This window comes from Sorex fumeus, unplaced genomic scaffold (assembly GCF_029834395.1).
Source record: "Sorex fumeus unplaced genomic scaffold, SorFum_2.1 ptg000021l, whole genome shotgun sequence".
In the NCBI taxonomy this organism is placed as follows: Eukaryota; Metazoa; Chordata; class Mammalia; order Eulipotyphla; family Soricidae; genus Sorex; species Sorex fumeus.
Genome location: NW_026606078.1, coordinates 16,848,963 through 16,858,908, shown reverse-complemented (window position 1 = coordinate 16,858,908; position 9,946 = coordinate 16,848,963). Strand labels below are relative to the sequence as shown.

At 39.5% G+C, this 9,946-nt stretch overlaps 1 pseudogene; it reads left to right on the top strand.

The window, feature by feature from the left end:
* The first annotated feature begins 9,305 nt into the window (after positions 1-9,305).
* Positions 9,306-9,402, top strand: LOC130023039 (uncharacterized; annotated as a pseudogene).
* The last annotated feature ends 544 nt before the right edge of the window (positions 9,403-9,946 follow it).

The following is a 9,946-nucleotide window of genomic DNA, read 5'->3' as shown; positions in this document are numbered from 1 at the left end:
AAGAATGTCATGCATAAACTAATAGGAATCGCATTGAATTTGTACAGTGCTTTTGGATGTATTTCCATTTTGACAATATTAATTCTCCAGATCCATGAACAGGGGACATTTTTCCATTTCCTCGCTTCCTCTTTTATTTCAAGAAGCAGCGTTTTGTAGTTTTCTTTGTACAGTTCCTCTACTTCATTAGTTAAACTAATTCCTATGTAGTTGATTTTCTGGCACACAATTGTGAATGGGATTGTTTTCATCTTGTCATTTTCTTCTCTCTCACTATTTGTGTGTAGTAAAGCCATGGACTTTTAGGTATTTATTTTATACCTGTAACTTTACTCTCGAGTCTATCAATTCTAGGAGTTTCTTGGTAGAGTTTTTAGGGTTCTTTAAGAATAGTATCATATCATTTGCGAATAGTGAGAGCTTGCTTTCTTCCTTTCCTATTTGGATGGCCTTAATCTCTTTTGCTTGCCTAATTGCTATTGCTAGTATTTCCAGTACTATGTTCAACAACAGTTGAGAGAGACTGAATCCTTATCTCGTTACTGATCTTAGGGGGAACGCTCTCAGATTTTCCCCATTGAGGATGATGCTTGCTGTATGCTTGTGCTAGCTGGCTTTAACTATATTGGGGTAAGTCCCCTCTATCCCCAATTTGGCGTGGGTTTTCATCATAAACGGATGCTGGATCTTCTCAATTGCTTTCTCTACATCTATTGATATGATCATATGATTTTTATCTTTTGTTGATATGATGGATTATATTGATTGATTTCCGAATGTTAAACCATCCTTGCATCCCGGGGATGAATCCCACTTGGTCATAGTGTATGATCTTTTTGATGAGCTGTTGAGTTCTCTTTGCTAGTATTTTGTTCAGAATCTTCTCATCCGTGTTCATCAGTGATATCGGCCTGTAGTTTTCTTCTCTCGTGGTGTCTTTGTTTCCATTTGGTATTAGAGAGATATGGGATTCATAGAAACTGTTTGGGAGAGTTTCTGTTTTTTCAATTTCCTGGAAAAGTTTGAGAAGGACGGGCAGTAGATCCTCTTTAAATGTTTGGAAAATTTCGGTAGTGAATCCAACTGGACCTGGGCTTTTGTTTTTGGGAAGAATTTTGACTACAGTTTCAATTACATTTTTATGACTAGGTCTATTCAGGTATTTTATATCCTGTTGACTCATTTTTGGGAGATTATAGGAATCCAGGAATTTATCCATTTCTTCTAAATTCTCTTTTTTTCTTGGCATACAGACTTTCAACGTAGTCTCTGATGATCTTTTGAATTTCTTTGGTTTCCATTGTGATATCTCCATTTTTATTTCTGATTAGGTTTATTAGTTTTCTCTCTCTCTGTTTCTTTGTGAGTGTTTCTAGTGGTTTATCTATCTTGTTTATTTTCTCAAAGAAACAGCTCTTGGTTTCATTGATCTTTTGGATTGTTTCTTAGGTTTCCATGTCGTTGATTTCTGCTCTAAGTTTTATGATCGCTGTCCTTCTGCCCGATTTAGGCTCCTTTTCTTGATCCTTTACTAAGATCTTGAGCTGTGAAATAAGTTGCTTATGTGCATCTTTTCTTCCGTCCATAGATATGCTTGCAGAGCTATGAATTTTCCCCTTAATAGGGCTTTAGCTGCATCCCATAAGCTCTGGTAGTTCGTGTCTTCGTTCTCATTTGTTTCCAGGTATCTTTTGATTTCTTCCTTGACGTCCTTCTTGACCCACACATTGTTCAGCAGTGACTTGGTTATTTTCCAGGTGTTCGATTTGGTTTTCCGTGTCTGTGTGTGATTCACATCTATACTCACTGCATCATGTTTCTAAAAGATTGTTGATACTCTTTCTATCTTCCTGATTCTATTGAGGTATGGTTTGTGGCCTAGCACATAGTCTATTTTGGAAAATGTTCCAGGAGCACTGGAGAAGAATGTGTATTCTTTCTTTGGGGCGTGTAAAGCCCTGTATAGGTCTATAAGTCCTTTCTCTTCTATTTCTTCATTCAAAGCCAAAGTTTCCTTGCTGAGTTTTGTTCTTGTTGATCTATCCAGAGGTGATAAGGCGGTGTTGAAGTCTTCATCTACTATTGTGTTGCTAGCACTGTCCTCTTTAAAATCTGTTAGCAGTAGTTTTAAGTATCAAGCTGTTCCTTCATTAGGTACTTATACATTTAAGAGTATGATTTCTTCCTGTTGTATGTATCCCTTGATGAAGAGAAAGTGGCCTTCGCTGTCCCTTCTATTTTTTTTTCAGCCTGAAATTAATGTTGTCAGATACTAGTGTGGCCATCCCAGCTTTTGTGAAGGAGCTGTTTGCTTGCAGGATTGTTTTCCATCCTTTCACTTTGAGTGTGTGTTTGCTCTGATTGTTCAGATGAGTTTCTTGTAGACAGCAGAATGCTGGTTTCAGTTTCTGGATCCATTTTGCCACTCTGTGTCTCTTGGTAGGTACATTTAGACATTGACATTAAGGGAGAGTATTGTCATGGGGTTTTGTGCCATCTTCCTGTAGGAGTTGATTGTGTTTACACGTGTTTTCCTTCTTTTCTTACAGGAGCCCGTTTAGTTCTTCTTTTAGATTTGGTTTTGAGTGTATGAAGTTCCTGAGTTTGTGTTTATCTAAAAAGTGCTGTATCCTTCCACTGAATTTGAGTGAGAGTTTAGCTGGATAGAGTGTTCTCGGTGAGGCGTTCATTTCTTTGAATTTTTTCACTATATACAACCATTGCCTTCGGTTTTGAGGGTTTCCACTGATAGGTCTGCTGTGAATCTAAGGGGTGCTCCTTTGTAGGTAATTTCCTTCTTTGACCTTGCTGCTTGTAATATTGTGTCTCTGTCCACAGCATCCATCGTTCTGACTATGATATGCGTGGAGTGTTTTCTCTGGGGTGTCCTTTAGCTGGTACCCTTCTGGCTCCTTGGATCTGGATGTCTGCTTTCCTTAACGCTGGGAACTTTTCAGCAATGGTTTCTTTTACTCTAGCTTTTTCATTGGGATTGTTTCCCTGTCCTTCTGGTACTCCAATGATTCTAATGTTGTTCCTCTTGGCATCATCCCCTTGGTCTCTGATTCTCCTTAGAGCCATTTTGAGGTCTTTTCCTATTGTTTGTTCTTCCCAGTGTGATTTCTGTTGCTCATCTTCAAGCTCGCAGATCCTCTCTTCAGCTGCACTTATCCTATTGCTAAGGGCACTTACTAACTTTTTAATTTCATCCACTGAATCCTTTATTTGTGAATCTTCTTTTTGTAGCTTTTTAAATTTATTTTCTCTTTTCTTCCTGTATTTTCTTTGCTCTCTTTTCTATTGTTTTTTCATTTCTTCTTTTAGTCTTTGGATATCTCTTCCATTGATTCTTTGAACATCCTCTGCATTTTATCCTGGAATTCTTTATCAAAGAGAGTGCAATTGTGGAAAACCTCGGTTGAGGATTTGGGATTCTTTTCTTCATATTCTCCTTGTGGTGGAGATTTGCGCTTTGGAGGAGGTACTTTTTAGTTTTGAGTTTGTAGAGCACATTTCATACAGGTCTTTGTTATAAATGGAGTAGGCGAGTGGGATGTTGTTGTATTCTAGTAGAGGTGGTCAGAAACTGTGGGAACTTTTCAGCAATGGTTTCTTTTACTCTAGCTTTTTCATTGGGGTTGTTTCCCTGTCCTTCTGGTACCCCAATGATTGAAATGTTGTTCCTCTTGGCGTCATCCTCTAGGTCTCTGATTCTCCTTAGAGCCATTTTGAGGTCTTTTCCTATTGCTTGTTCTTCCCAGTGGGATTTCTGTTGCTCATCTTCAAGATCGCTGATCCTCTCTTCAGCTGCACTTATCCTATTGCTAAGGGCACTTACTAACTTTTTAATTTCATCCACTGAATCCTTTATTTGTGAATATTCTTTTTGTAGCTTTTTAAAATTCTGTTCTCTTTTCTTCCTGTATTTTCTTGGCTCTCTTTTCTATTGTTTTTTCATTTCTTCTTTTAGTCTTTGGATATCTCTTCCATTGATTCTTTGAGTAGGTCCTTGAATAACCTCTCCATTTTATCCTGGAATTCTTTATCAAAGAGAGTGCAATTGTGGAAAACCTCGGTTGAGGATTCGGGATTCTTTTCTTCATATTCTCCTTGTGGTGGAGATTTGCGCTTTGGAGGAGGTACTTTTTAGTTTTGAGCTTGTACAGCACATTTCATACAGGTCTTTTGTTATAAATGGAGTAGGCGAGTGGGATGTTGTTGTATTCTAGTAGAGGTGGTCAGAAATTTTTAGTCGGTATTAGGCGACAAAGTGAGAGATGAAAGTCCTGAGTGCCCAGATTGGGAAACATAACTGCGGCTGGCCACCCAGGAGAAGGCCACGCCCACTTCTGGGAGGACAAGCTCCCTATATGGTGGCCATGTCCCTGGCCCATCCCAGGGTCACTCCCACCCAGGATCCTGGAATGTAGGAGGAGCAATGGAAAATCCCATGGAGCTGCCTCAGGTGTCCCCTGCTAGAGGGTGTCCAGTTCTGCAGGAAAAGGCGGGGGGCTGGGGGTGAGGAGTGGAGGAGTGGTGAACCTGGCTTGTGCTCCCTCTACCCACCTGGAGGGGAGGGGCTGATTAGGTGATGGATAGTCCAAAGAAGCTGCTGCAGGTCTTCCCCGCAGTTGTACCCCTGTGGAGGGTGTCGAGTTCAGCGGGAAAAGGCACGGGGCTCTTGTTTTATTTTTACTTTATATTCCAATCTTAATGGTAGCACCAGATACTCAGTCAACCTAGCTAAACCCTAAAGTCTCTTCCACTTTCTCCTGCACAAGTCTCTGCTTTCTGACAAAAGGGAGGACCTCAGAATGCTGACATAAATCTAATACCCAGGGCCGCAGGAGATAGTGTAGTGCTTATGGAACTTGTCTCACATGCACTCAATTTGACTCCCAGCACCACCTGATTGCCAGAGTATCAAAGGCTGTATAGCCTCAGAGGACCCCAGGCACCATAGCCACGTTTTCTGAGAATTGTCTGTAGGGCCCCCACACCTCCTGAGCATTGCTTTACAGACTCTCCCAGCAACCAAAAAATATGTAGTGCCCCAGAAACATGTACTTGTCTTAAATAGGGAGCCTCACTTGAGGTGAGCTTCACACGGAAATATTGCATGAAAAAATAAATCAAAGAGCAGGGGAGACAGTGTAAATCATGTGAGTACAGATCATATATTTGGTGAAATGTGTTAAGATTCAGATGCCCTAGTCTTCGCACCAGGGATATTCCTTCAAAAATGCCCCAATATACTGGAAAGGTTCTAGAACATTAGATGACTGAAACTCAATTATGAGCAACTTTGTAACTTTGTATCTCTTGGTAATTCTAATCGTTAAAGTAAATTTTAAATATACCCATCAAAGTTACCTTTTTACCACTAAATGGGAAAGATACTTTCTAATACTTATCCTCACCAAAAGCTCAACAGAGTGTGACACTTGCCAGGAAATGTCCTCCCTTGCATTTTTCTCATGATACTTATTAGTACTTCACTCTTCTGTTTCTTCCCTTTACTCATGCCAAATCTTCCCATCTCCCTTGCAAGCTCCTGAAACATTATCCATTCAACATTGATGCACTTTGCCACTGCTCCTCTTGACGTCTTGTCCATGAACTGATTCTAAAACATAACATAGCTGCAATTACAGTATTCATGCCAAAGACAGTCATTGGTATATCTTTGCGTTTAGCTTTCTACAAGCTATTGGCACACAGGTTAGTAACATTTTTTTTCCTACAGAGAACACAAAAATAGATATGCTGAGTTTTAAAGTTCCATCAGTATTCTGAGGTACAAATGAAGGATATATATTTTTAACGTTTTATCCAATATCTGTGAGATAGACCATTGCAAATCTATTCGTAATTTTCTTCTTGACATACAACGAACCAACATCCGTCCCTCCTCTAGTGTACATTTCCCAAAACCAATATTCCTGGTTCCCTAAAACCATCCCACAACACCCTACCCCCAACCCCAGTGTGTCTCTATGGCAGGCTCTTTAATTCTTTCTCTCTGTCTCCTTTTTATATTGTGCATTAAGGGTCTCGTACAGATACTAAGAGGTCATCATATTTGTTCAAGGAATTTAGCATTTTCATCAGGAAGGTAAGCCTGGAGTAGCTTTGAGGTATGAAAATGACTACTGAGGCTTCCATAAGTACAGGGCAGTGGGGGTAGTATGCCCATCCTGCCCAGAGAAAGCCTGGAGATTTCAGTCACAAAACCCGCATATCCGAATTTTCAGCTGTTATATTTCAGTGAGAGCCATCCTGAGACGATGGAAATCAGAGGAGAGCATGGTGGCGATTTTGGATTGTGGGAGCAAGTGGCTGCACTGGGTTCTGGTTGGGTGGGCACCAAACTAACCTGCCTCCCTCCGATTTACCCTAGTGTGTTCAGCCTTTTGCAGTTCCAAGGTTAACTGTGGCTGTCGATATCTTCCAGATTTGTCTATGGGTTTCTGAAACAAGACCAATCCATTAGCTTGTATAGCTGAGCCAGGAGTGGTTTGTTAACATGGCTCCCACATATCTTTCGGGAGTTTAATTTCTCGGGAAACGAAGTCCTGAGTTGTTGGGAGCCAGCCAGAGGCACAGTGGCGATTTGAATTTATCAGGAAGCATGAAGACACCATCAGACTGTTGATGTACTCACCTGAGGGTACAGGTTGACTTCCTGGAGGCAATGCACCACCAGACTAACAAATATTCATTGAATTAATGAATGAATAATCAACATTTTCAAAATGTGTCTCTTTCTTGCATTTTAGAAGGGTAACTTCTAACAGGAAAATAATCTTCATGGTATAATCAAGACCTACGATTTATTCTTAATATATTTAATAAAAGCTACACATTTTGAAATTTATACAAAGAATTTCTTTTAAATTATCTGTCTTCATAATTTGCTTGTAAATTACTAAGATATCACTGTTTATTCCACCGTTCTTAGTATAGAAATTTATAGACAGAATGTGCTAAGTAAAACTTCATTTTGGCACTTCTTTTCAATGTAGTACTGGAAGTACTTGGAAGAGAAAATAGATAAGAAAAAGATATTAAGAGTTTTTCATGTATGAAAGTTAGAAATAATCTCTCACTATTCACAGAAGATATCATACTATATTCAGAGAATACTAAAATCTCTACGAAAAACACCCAGAGACAGTAGACATTTATAGTAAAATTGCAGGCTATAAACTCAATACCTAAAAGTCTATGGTTATTTTTTATATGCAAGCAATGAGAGAGAAGAAAGTGACATGAAAAAGCAATCCCATTCACAATCGTGCCTCAGAAAATCAACAACCTTGGAATCAGCTTAACTAAAGAGGTAAAGGACCTATACATCAGGAAATTAAAAAGGACACGAGGAAATGGAAACATATATACTGCATATGGAATGGGAGAATTAACATTGTCAAAATGGCAATTCTCCACGAAGCATTGTAAAAATTCAACTTGATCCCTATAAAGATACCCATGACATTCTTCAAAGAAATTGATCAAGCACTCCTGAAATTCACATGGAACAACAAATGCACACGAATAGCTAAAGCAATTCTTGGGGAAAAGACAATGGAGGCATCACCTTCCCCAACCTCAAACTCTACTACAAACGATAATAATGAGAACAGCATGGTACTGGAACAAAGGCAGAGCTGCAGACCAATGGAAAAGGATTGAATATACTGACACACACCCTCAAATATATAATCATCTAATCTTTGATAAGGGAGCAAGAAATGTGAAGTGGATCAAGAGAGTCCTCCTTAACAAACGGTGCAGAAAAAAACTGGACAGCTACATGCAAAAAATAAATGGCTCAGACCTCTACCTAACACCATGCACAAAAGTCAGATAAAAATGGGTCAAAGACCTCAACATCAGACCAGAATCCCTCAGGTTCATTGACGACAAGGTCGGCAAATCCCTCCACGACATTGAAGCTAAAGGTATCTTCAAATATAACACTCCACTTGCCAAGCAACTTGAAACAGAGATAAACAAAGGGGACAATCTTAAATTAAGCAGCTTATATACCTCAAAAGAAACAGTGACTAGAAACAAAGACTCCGCCATGCAGGCAAGATACTCGCAGAAGCCTACCAGGTTCTCTGAGAGTGAGAACTGGACAATCAGAGTTGCTGTCTTCTAAATAAGATCCAGTCTCTGGATGTTGGCCATTGATGGCATTACATGGATCCAGGGGCAGTTCGTGGTTGTAGCACTTAATTATTAGAAGATGGGGGATCTGGAAGGAGGGGGCACAGTCTTGATCTGAGCAGCCATGGAGATCTCATCCCCCGGTCCCACACATCTGGGTTCCTCTTCCAGTTCCTTCATGCATGAGGTTCCTTCAAGCTTGGGAAGGGTGGACTTAAGCGTACCTATGGCTGGTTGCAGAGGTCTTCAGCTGCCGGGGCTCTATTCAGGGCGGTGAGGGAAACTCACCCCGGCACCTCCAAGGGGCCTCGGTGAGGAAAGCCAGGTGCGAGGTCAGGAGACTGTCGTTTTAGACATATTTGGAATTAATTTTAGATCGAAAAGTACACATCATTCAAAATACTTATGTGCTTAGTAATAAATTACTACACACTTGTTCAATCACCTCAGAGAACACACTCTGCTCAGAGAACTAGATTTTTAATTACAGGTCTGTTTTGCCCATGTTTCATGACTGAGAATCACTATCAGTAGATATGAAACTCACTACACACAAAGATGCACACAGGTTACTTTGAGTCATCTATGTTGTTAATGTGAGTTGGCCATTAAACTTCACTGAGACCCTTTGTTCTGTCCTTTATAGGAGCCTGATGAGTTTCACCTTCCGTTCAAGTTGAACTTGTAATAAGGTGGAATGAAATCATCAATATGATCCTCACCTCATCCTTCAGGAGAATAATCCTACATACATTCAAGGTGGTCAAAGTGCAGAAAACACCATCCACCTTTTCCTGGAGATGTACATGGGACTGAGGTGAGAACAGCAAAAGGCTCTATTTTAATGTTCTTAATGAAGGATTCAGGGAACAACATTAAAAAAACACATATACCATCTTCCAAAAGAATTATATTGTAAAACTGATGCCTGGGGTATGGTAAATGATAATATATAAAAACCATATTTTTATTTCTGGGACATTAAAGTTCTAAATCTATTTATTCATGCTGCTTTGAAATACATTCCTTGATTAGGAATCATTGTCTGCCATAGGAGTGAGGAAGGAGAACACTCAAAGTAATAAGAAGAGAAAAATATGGGAAAATATGGAAAAATTAACTCCTACTAAGTTTGATAACACGTATACTAAAATTGAAATGATACAATGATGAGCATTGTCCTTGCACAGAGATAACATGCAAACTTGTAAAGCATTCCATAATTTTGTTGCAAGAAGAATTAACAGGTATACTTTAAGCTAAGACAATCCCCACAAGTATAAAAATTATACATAAAGAGAGCACAAATCCCCAAAACAACAATCTCTCTCAATGTCAATGGACTAAATGTGCCAATTCAGAGGCACAGAATAGGAAGATGAATTAGAAAACTGAACCCAAAATTCTGCTGCCTGCAAGAAACATGTCTGAACAATCAAAGCACCCATGGGCTAAAAGTAAAAGGCTGGGAAACAAGTTTTCAAGAAAATATCACCTCCGCAAAGCTGGAGTGGCCATACTAGTATCAGACCACATGGACTTCAGGCTAAAGGTTATCAGAGACAGTGAAGGTCATGTCTTAATGATCATGGGATATGTACATCAGAAAGAACTCACCCTCCTCAATGTATATGATCCTAATGACAGACCAGCAAAATACTTTAAAACAACTTCTAATAGACTTATAGAAAAACATTGATAGCAACACAATTCTAGAAGGAGATTTCAACACTTCTTTGTCACTTCTCGATAGATCAAACAAACTGAAGCT